The sequence below is a fragment of the Varroa jacobsoni genome, unplaced genomic scaffold (assembly GCF_002532875.2).
Source record: "Varroa jacobsoni isolate VJ856 unplaced genomic scaffold, vjacob_1.0 scaffold_108, whole genome shotgun sequence".
In the NCBI taxonomy this organism is placed as follows: Eukaryota; Metazoa; Arthropoda; class Arachnida; order Mesostigmata; family Varroidae; genus Varroa; species Varroa jacobsoni.
This window is the reverse complement of record NW_019213010.1, coordinates 39,189-47,774: the sequence shown is the minus strand read 5'-3', so window position 1 is coordinate 47,774 and position 8,586 is coordinate 39,189. Positions and strand designations below refer to the sequence as shown.

Sequence of the window (8,586 nt, the reverse complement as noted above, 5' to 3'; positions counted from 1 at the left end):
ACACACACACACACACACACACACACACACACACACACCACACACACACACACACACACACACACACACACACACACACACACACACACACACACACACACACACACACACACACACACACACACACACACACACACACACACACACACACACACACACACACACACATACGCACGCACGCACACACACGCATGTACACATAGGGAGACAGGGCGTAGGTCATATATTTATGAATTTATGACGCTTCATGACAGTACGGACATTCTTTCAGGGTCTGGTCTGTCAGAACAGGCCCTTTGTCCTGCCCAGCCCATTCTTGCGAGAGAAGCAGGCTGACGGTTGGGAAGCCGGTCGGATGGATATTGGCCGTCAAAGACTCGTGTGAGTTATAACTGCTACGTGAGCTGCATCTGAGGCTCCTTATAAATATCCTTCCACATTTATCCCGGGATCGCAATTTCCATGCTCACATAGTTTACCGTTCCACAATTCGATGGAGCGAAGCGGACCAGAACTTTACAGGATGGCAGCTGGCGACGACCTCGGGGGAGACTGTTGTCCTTTAGTCCTGTCGTCTCGGATCACGGCCAACTACAAACGTTTGACACTATAGACGAACAGAGCACAGTTCTCGACTAGAATCAAAACAGCGAAAACACGAACAGCAGGTAACGGAGCTAAACGGGCGCTATAGATTGATGATAATTATCTTTCACTAGCTAACCAATCACTTCTACTCTACTGGTCGAGCATGCCAAGTGTAGTCCATAAGCACGGGATTAGAATTAGCCCAAGCGCACGAAACATAGAACATTGCAATAGATAACATTGCTTAAACAGAACAGATAATAATAGTTTGGCGATGCGGTCCCGCAGTTTGCAAATGCTACGAAATATACCTGGTTAGGTTTGAGATGTCAAGGTCTCTAATCTGGTTCGCTTTACAAATCTTGCATTGTTAGCTCCAATGGCACGCAACGACTACGAAAAGCTCATGGCTCTATAGCATGCGGGTTGATAAAATGAATGACTAAATCTGAAGAATCTGATAAGAGATCGCGATACTTCAGGTATTGCGTTTATTGCGGAAGGCGTTTATACAGATCCCTCTAACAAAAGCCATGCTACAGAGAACTTCTCAATAGTGAGGTACGGCGCCAAAATCATCTGAAAGTCTTACCTTTTTGCTGCAGGTAAGGCTTGGAATCTTTCATTCTCCAAATCCGAATCCCAAACAGAGCTCTAAGATGATAACCCAGCTAAAATTTTCCATAAAGGAGGAAATAAAATGTAAGTGCTTAAAGAGTGAAGTCAATGAACCAAGAACATATCTGTAAATTTGTTAATCAATTAAATGATGTATTAACTTTATATAACTTTGAAATACAACAGTAACTTCAATAGATACCTTTGACAGAATTATAGTAACTAAATAAAATAACATATTTTTAGGTAGTAGGAATTTTCTAACTTTTTGCGCAGCTCCATTTCAAAAACCAGACAGTACGAACCGCGCATGTAGGTCCTTTAAGTACAAATACTTAATGTACATATCTAACCTAAATTGAAGCTTTTACATCGCATGGATCGGCTATCGAGAGTACCGTCTTAGTGGCTGGAAGCACAAGATCTAAATATAACTCATTACTAGATATGGGAAACAAACTATCGTTAGATGTTCCCAGAATAACTCAAAAACATTCCGGCCTCTTCCTTCCAATTGAAGAAACAGCCGTGATACAAGAGATTTTCTAATGCTGAATCGTTTCGTTTACTTATTTCTTGCCGCGTTTGACGCTGGCCTGTCCAGAACATACAGACATCAGTATCAAAAATGTGGAAGGTCTATGTGTGCGCAAAATATAGGCCGACAAGCTGTAGCAGTAGAAGAAAATTCGCGGAGGCTACCGTTACGGCTCAGATGTAGAAGAAGGAAACTGTTCGTGTACGTGCGGTAGGTTTCACGTACCTATAGTAGTAGACACCCTGAAAAAGTAATAATGTATTTAAGATGCGAACGCCACAAAAAATGGCGGGCGTAGTGAGGATCTACACAGGACTAACAACAAAAACGGTGATTGAACGTGTGTGTGTGTGTGTGTGTGTGTGTGTGTGTGGGAATGGTAAATTTTGAGAAACATCTTAGTCTTACGATGCAGTCCTCAGTTGAAATTACGATGAAGTTATATCGTTGATACTCATTATCAGAGGCTGTATTGCAAAGATTATATGTACTAAATCTAATTTATTGCATTTCGACTGAGATTCTCAATACAGTCTATTTACGAACAGTTTTATAGTATAATATTTTGTTTACCAATAATACTTAATAGTTTACCAGACTTTTATCGAATCTGTCAGCGGGCTATCTTCACGAAGGTTACGGATACTTCAATAACGGCTCGGCTTCCCCTATCTAACATACACAATCCACGTCTCCGGTTTAATTCGTTTAGATTTAGCACGTTTTTTAGCCGGTTCTTCTTATATAACAGTATGGTTCGTGTATAATATGCTTTCGTATGGGGCGATGTTGGCAGCAAATGTTTCACTGCCATAAAAGTCCTTATTTTTCCAACCTAATATGTGTACTGTTGCTGTTTGTTTACAGCTAGTGCATCAAGCGAGAATGCATGTTTTTAACTAAGTCCCTCGATGCATTTACTGGCATGAACGAACGTTCACAGAGGCATCTACGTTACCCATGCATGTACTAGGTTACAGTCTTTTTGTTTCATTTCTAAAATGGGCTTCAACAAAATGTTTCTCAGCAGAGGTACTTTTGCTCTGCGCATATCAGTTAATTAACATTCTAATGGCCATATAACGACAACGATTCGAAAGGCAACGGTACGAGAATTCTTGTGCTTATCTTTGCGTGGAATCGTCCGCTTAGAGGAAATCAAGTAGCAAGCATGCCATACACGGCAACAGATAGATAGCATCCGAATCGCACAGGCCAAATGTATGCAGTTCGCGTAGCACCAATGTATGGTCGGATAGCTGCTCCTGACATAACCTGCTGGGATCCTTCAGTCACAGTATCCGGCCGAGTGACAGAATTGATATGGTAAAAACGATAATAACGTCTGCTGTTTGTACTAGGCGGGAAAATCGCTTTAGTGATCCCCTTCAAAATAAATCAATTTATTGAGGCAGTGCGTAACGCCCTCCAGCTCATCCTTCTTGATTAATAGATTGATGTACGCATATATAGATCACCGACGGTTCTTGTCAAATTTACAATTTATGTGGGCCATTCTTTCCTGAACCACTATCACGTATGTACTATAGTGTGATGTCATATAACACACAAATACTTTCCGTCGTAACGCTCCATCTTCATCGTTAAGACGTACAGACCTCTTCCTGTAGAGGCGACAAAAAGGTCAATATGTAAATAATAAATGTAAGCGCTCAGCATACTGGAAAACATGAAATACGTATGGTTAGAGAAGTTACTTAATTCTTAGTGCAATGGAAATAGAAATTAAATGTACACACATTTTTCACTAACTCACGTGAACATAGATAGATACAATCGTGTGCTTTGCAGATCATTAAAGTTCCCTCAGACCTCATATTTAATGTCGCTGAATAAACAGTGTACTTAGAACCGATGGTCCGCGGACTCGTTTGGAAGTTAGGTGATGATCTAGGGAAAGTACAACAATAAGTAATAAGCACTTCAAAACAAACAAAAAGTTACATTTTTAATATTCATATTTCTGTTTATTGATTCCAGCTGGCTCAGGCCTTGCCCATGGCACCACCCACTCGGTGTGATTGAACACAGAATAGTATTTATGACTACTTATCCGATTCTAAACTAGCGGAAAAAGATCGCTTTTTTCTGAAAGTTACACCTCGGATTAGACGAAACACGGTTTGAGCCACAACTAGTTATCTGTTGACACTGCCTTATGTATTAAACTGCGAATCCTATCTCTAATAAAAGCTTTGGTAGACATTTTATGGCAAAAAATGCCCAAATTTCACGACCAACTAAAACAAATATGAATGCTATACGAGGTAGGCTCTCATACGACGAAAAAGGTAGGCTTACTAAACAATTTATCAAAGACTTTGTGAGGCCCGGTGGATAACTTTTTAGGTCCACATTTTTTCGAAGACTTCATTCAGTAATACTTGTTGGTGTTTACATAATCTGCTGCAGTTCGTCGCAGAATCCACTTCTTCTGCAAGAGCCTACTTCTTGCTGTACAGCGTGCTCTTAGCGTCATGGATTGGTTCGAAGCAGATTAGTATATTCACTTTTACTCGTTACATTGGTTAGTGAGCTAGGCTTCATTGTGATACGTGGAAGAAAAAAACCCATATCTTACAGTACAAGTCCTCAGAGAGTTTACTTGTTAGCGTTTCCTATTTGAACATTGCTGATACAAACTCTGCAATTGACATCGTCGTCTCTGTCGCCTGCGTTGCTGACCCATCCTTCCTTGTCGTGTCTTGTGTCCTTTACCATTTCAACTCTCCCTGTCAGGGTTTGTTCTCGCCTCTCTTTGTCCTTCTTCCAGCTCCAACTGGGGACAGAGCGAAGAGGACAGAACGAACCGGAGCGGTGTCGCCATAGCGATATTCATGGGAGAAACGTGAACTGTGTGTCCCTCGCCATCCGTACAGCTCGCCCCTTCAGTTGACTACTACGATGCGCTTTTGCCCTCTTGTTATGCTTTTGCGTTCGAGAGCCAAGTTATTTCTCATTTTATCTCACTCCTTCGCACTCCCACTAAGTTGCCTGCTTGACGGCGAGATCATCGAGCAGTTTGGTCGATTCCCCAGCTCCGACTCCCTCTAGATATACCCGGCGGTTCTGCCTCTCAAATTTTTCCTAGCCCTGCCAGGCCTGCCACACTCGCCACATCTCAACATCAAACAACACCTGCCTCTAAAAAGCCTGCTCCACTTCGCATTAGGACGATTCGTTTGCCATTGTGCCTCAATAGCTCCTCTCTGTGCAATAGATTGCCTTTTTTTGCAAAAAGAGAGGTGCAACGAACGAAGGAACCCTACGTCTAAAGAGGTTAGCTGGACAACTGAAAGGAACGAGCGAAACGGGGTCCTGCGACAAGAACGCGGGTGGCAGTCGGTGGGGTCGGAGTACGTCGGCAGACATCACGGCGCCTGTCGCCTAAACCAGAGTGGAGGCACGCAGAAGGACAGACTACGATGCCAGCTACGATGACGTCGACAACGCTTGCTTCATGGTGTTTCACCCACTTGGCCATCAGCTCATCTAGATAACCATAGACGTACTGTCGCAGTAAAGGTCACACCTAGGCTAACCGCACGCACTTTCAGACAACCAACTATTAACAAACCGCCGGCACTGAGGCAACATCAAACGACGATGGTCACCGCCGCTAAACTTCCGCCGCGTTGAGGATCCGTGGTAACGCAGTAATCGAGTATTTGAGGGTATTGCCATACCCGAGTGACTTTCTTTACCATGACAATCATATTAAACGTACGGCCTATTCGATAATTAATAAAAGGACGATGAAACCCTTGAAAGTAAAAGGAAATCTTCATAAGAAAGAAGCTACCCAATTTTTGTGCTTTCCAATAGGTTACCAGTGATAATGTTGCCAGTATTGATTAATTTTGTCTCAGGATAACATCCCCCATACGGTATTTAAATATGAAGTAGTGGTGAATTCCACGACTATGACTCCAGTATACTTACCATTATACAAGATGCAAATACTTCCATAATAACACGATGAAATAAATATGATAAATAGAATTAAATCGTCTTCCCACTGATCGTTTTGCCTAGACGTTTTAAACATCTTAGGCCAAAGGGCTTAGGATTACAATTTAGGCTTAGAGAAAATTAACTTTATGAGCTTTCTCGTTCACTGATATTTAGTGATAGACGCCGATATTTATATTTTTCGTAATCTTTACCATGTTTTTAAGCAAAAGAAAGCGGAAAAGAATAGTGAATAAGTCAAACAGTAATGTTAGTAACAATTAACGGACCGGTGATGACAGTGATGTGCGCAAGAGATGATTACGCATCGGATCACATTTGCTTTACGGTATCTGTCTGGTTCAGCAAACAGCGCTAGTGCATGGTAAAGCACGAGCCCCGTGCCCGCAGCTGGGAAAATTGCATACGATAGTGGTTGTCTAATGCATATGGGCCCCTCTGTTACCTGATGAAGCACAATCATCACGTTCTAGCAGTCCGCACTTTGCCAAAACGGGAAGCATTAACTGCTTAGAAGATAATTCCTGCTAATGGTTCGGTACTAATATTCGCAGAGCATCATGCACTTGGACGGAGGTCTTCGGAAGATGAGCAGTTTCAATGGCAAAACTTCATTAATCGAACAATCCTTAACGAGCGGTGTATCCTCGTGAGACCCAACTTAACGATGGGCAAAACTAAGTAATTCCAACTGTTATACTTTCGAATATTATCCTACACTATTAATTAATCCTTTTTTCGTCAATCGATTTCAGGTGGTGTATTGCTTGATACAGTGGCTCATAGCGGCAAATGCGCTAATTAAAATAGCCTAAAAATCTTTCAGCTTTAAATAATAAAAGCTTTAATAAAAAAAAAAAAAACATTTTATTGAACCGCCTGGGAGGTATCTATAAATTAGCTTCTCGTTACTCTAAAATATGACACTCTACTATACATACATACATACACGTAGCGTACATATAGGTGTTTTTGACGAAATTATTTAAAATGATTTAGCTTAGTCCAGTTGTTTTTTGAAAATGAAACCCGAAAAGACTTTACCCTAGTTAATTTAATGGGAATATTAAGCCCTTTCACAAACTGGGGGCTATAATTGACACAGAAATAATTGCTTTTTATGCTTACAGCTAATTGCTATCTTTAGGGCACAAGAGTAATCCTGGCTTATAGTTTTTTTATGGCGTGCTGAATCGGGTACGTGTTCAATACGCCGAAAATTGTCCATGAGACAGAAATTAATCACAAATACTGCACAGATTCTGACAATGATTATAGAACCACGATGTTATCAAACCTCTTCTGTTAAAGCGTTTCTTAAGATATGCATGTATCATTCATTTTTTCGTACGTTATTAATGCATACTACATATTACGTATTAGCTAGAAACGTACTGGCTAAAATCTGTCGGTTTTATTCTCAGATGCGATTTTCATAAACTTCCTGTAGAAGACTTACCTTAACTAGGCTTAGGTTTGGAAATATACAGCACTACTTTCGGTTTTTTTAGTCGACTTGTAAATTTTGTTATTAGGCCGTGTGAAGATTAGTGCTTCGTTGTTAATAATAAGCCTGACGAAAGCACGAATAGAAGCAGTTCGCGGATGGTTGCTCTGAACAGTTTATACCAGCATAGAAAAGTAACGAAGACTTAGTCTCTCTTATCTTATTGAGTGGTTCTTGATGCGAGTGTCGCCGCGATACCCGACGCGATATTTGTTTTACATCCAGATTGCCGTCATCGTTTATTGTACCGCTGTGCCTTCTTCGTTTAGAAATTGGGTCGGGAAACGTACAACTACAACGCGTAGGCGAATCATCGAGGCGGGGTCGATGGAGGCAAACTACAGAAAAGAGAAGGGAAAGCAAAAAACATCGAGAAAAAGATTACCCTCTGATCTCGAGTACTATCAACAGATGATAATAAGTTCTATCATTATCAAGCAGCGCAGCTGCAAAATGCCATTTTAACTCAAAAAGTTTTCCAAACAGGGAAAGAGCAAATGTACAGATATATTGAAATAGCCATCTTGTTTAGCCACGAATGTGGGTGGCCCAGTTCTTTGTGTGTTTATTCTATATTAGCAAGTATTTCTCTTCATAAACACTTTTGCTTGACGTGTCAACAAAACATACTCGTTAGCCACTAAGTCAACTGAACAAGCTGGTCGTGTCGAGAAACCGGTTAACCCTGAATTCTATAGCTAGATTTATGTAGAATAGTTTGTGATGAATGTCCACTTTCTTTACATAGGTCTAAGTTTAGACTGCAACGTATAAGATACAAAGGACCCTTTAGAAACGTTTTTTGAAGTCGAGCTATTAGGGTAGTATTCACATCAAATCTTGCTTCGCCTCTAATATAATAGTAAACACTACGGATGCTTCATGAAGCGTATAACAGTGACTCTTCCACTCGCTTATGAGCCAAGCAATTGTATCTATCGTTTTACATATGTTTAAGCAGACTTGTGTAACGGTCACTTCTCGCTCAATTTTAATATTGAATTAAAATTAAAGGGCTCCTTATCAGTGGTCCTACCAGTCATAAACAGGCACACCTGTCCTATCGCTGAACCAAAAAAAGATAGCCTGTATGGCGTGGATTTTTGTTAGACTAACATAAGGGGGATCAATTAGCAAAATAGATGCTAGAAATTCCTAGGGAATCTAGCGAAATTTGTGATTAGAAACTCGGTAAAGTCTGACCAACTGTCAAGAGGTTTTCTAGAACCATATAAAATATCACATTACCATCTAATAATACGACATTTTCCATTTTTTCTTTTTGTAGATATGTATGAGCTTCTACATGCTTAGATGAGAAATTGATTTTGCTAAGCGTGCC

At 40.8% G+C, this 8,586-nt stretch overlaps 1 long non-coding RNA gene across 1 annotated transcript in view; it reads left to right on the top strand.

Moving 5' to 3' along the window:
* Window positions 1-6,616, top strand: part of LOC111265766 (uncharacterized) — a 13,375-nt gene extending 6,759 nt beyond the window's left edge. Inside the window, exons 2-5 of the long non-coding RNA XR_002683649.2 lie at window positions 272-668; window positions 1,194-1,290; window positions 1,811-1,954; window positions 6,493-6,616. This is a non-coding gene — a long non-coding RNA (uncharacterized LOC111265766). The remainder of the gene's footprint in view (window positions 1-271; window positions 669-1,193; window positions 1,291-1,810; window positions 1,955-6,492) is intronic.
* Window positions 6,617-8,586: the final 1,970 nt, after the last annotated feature.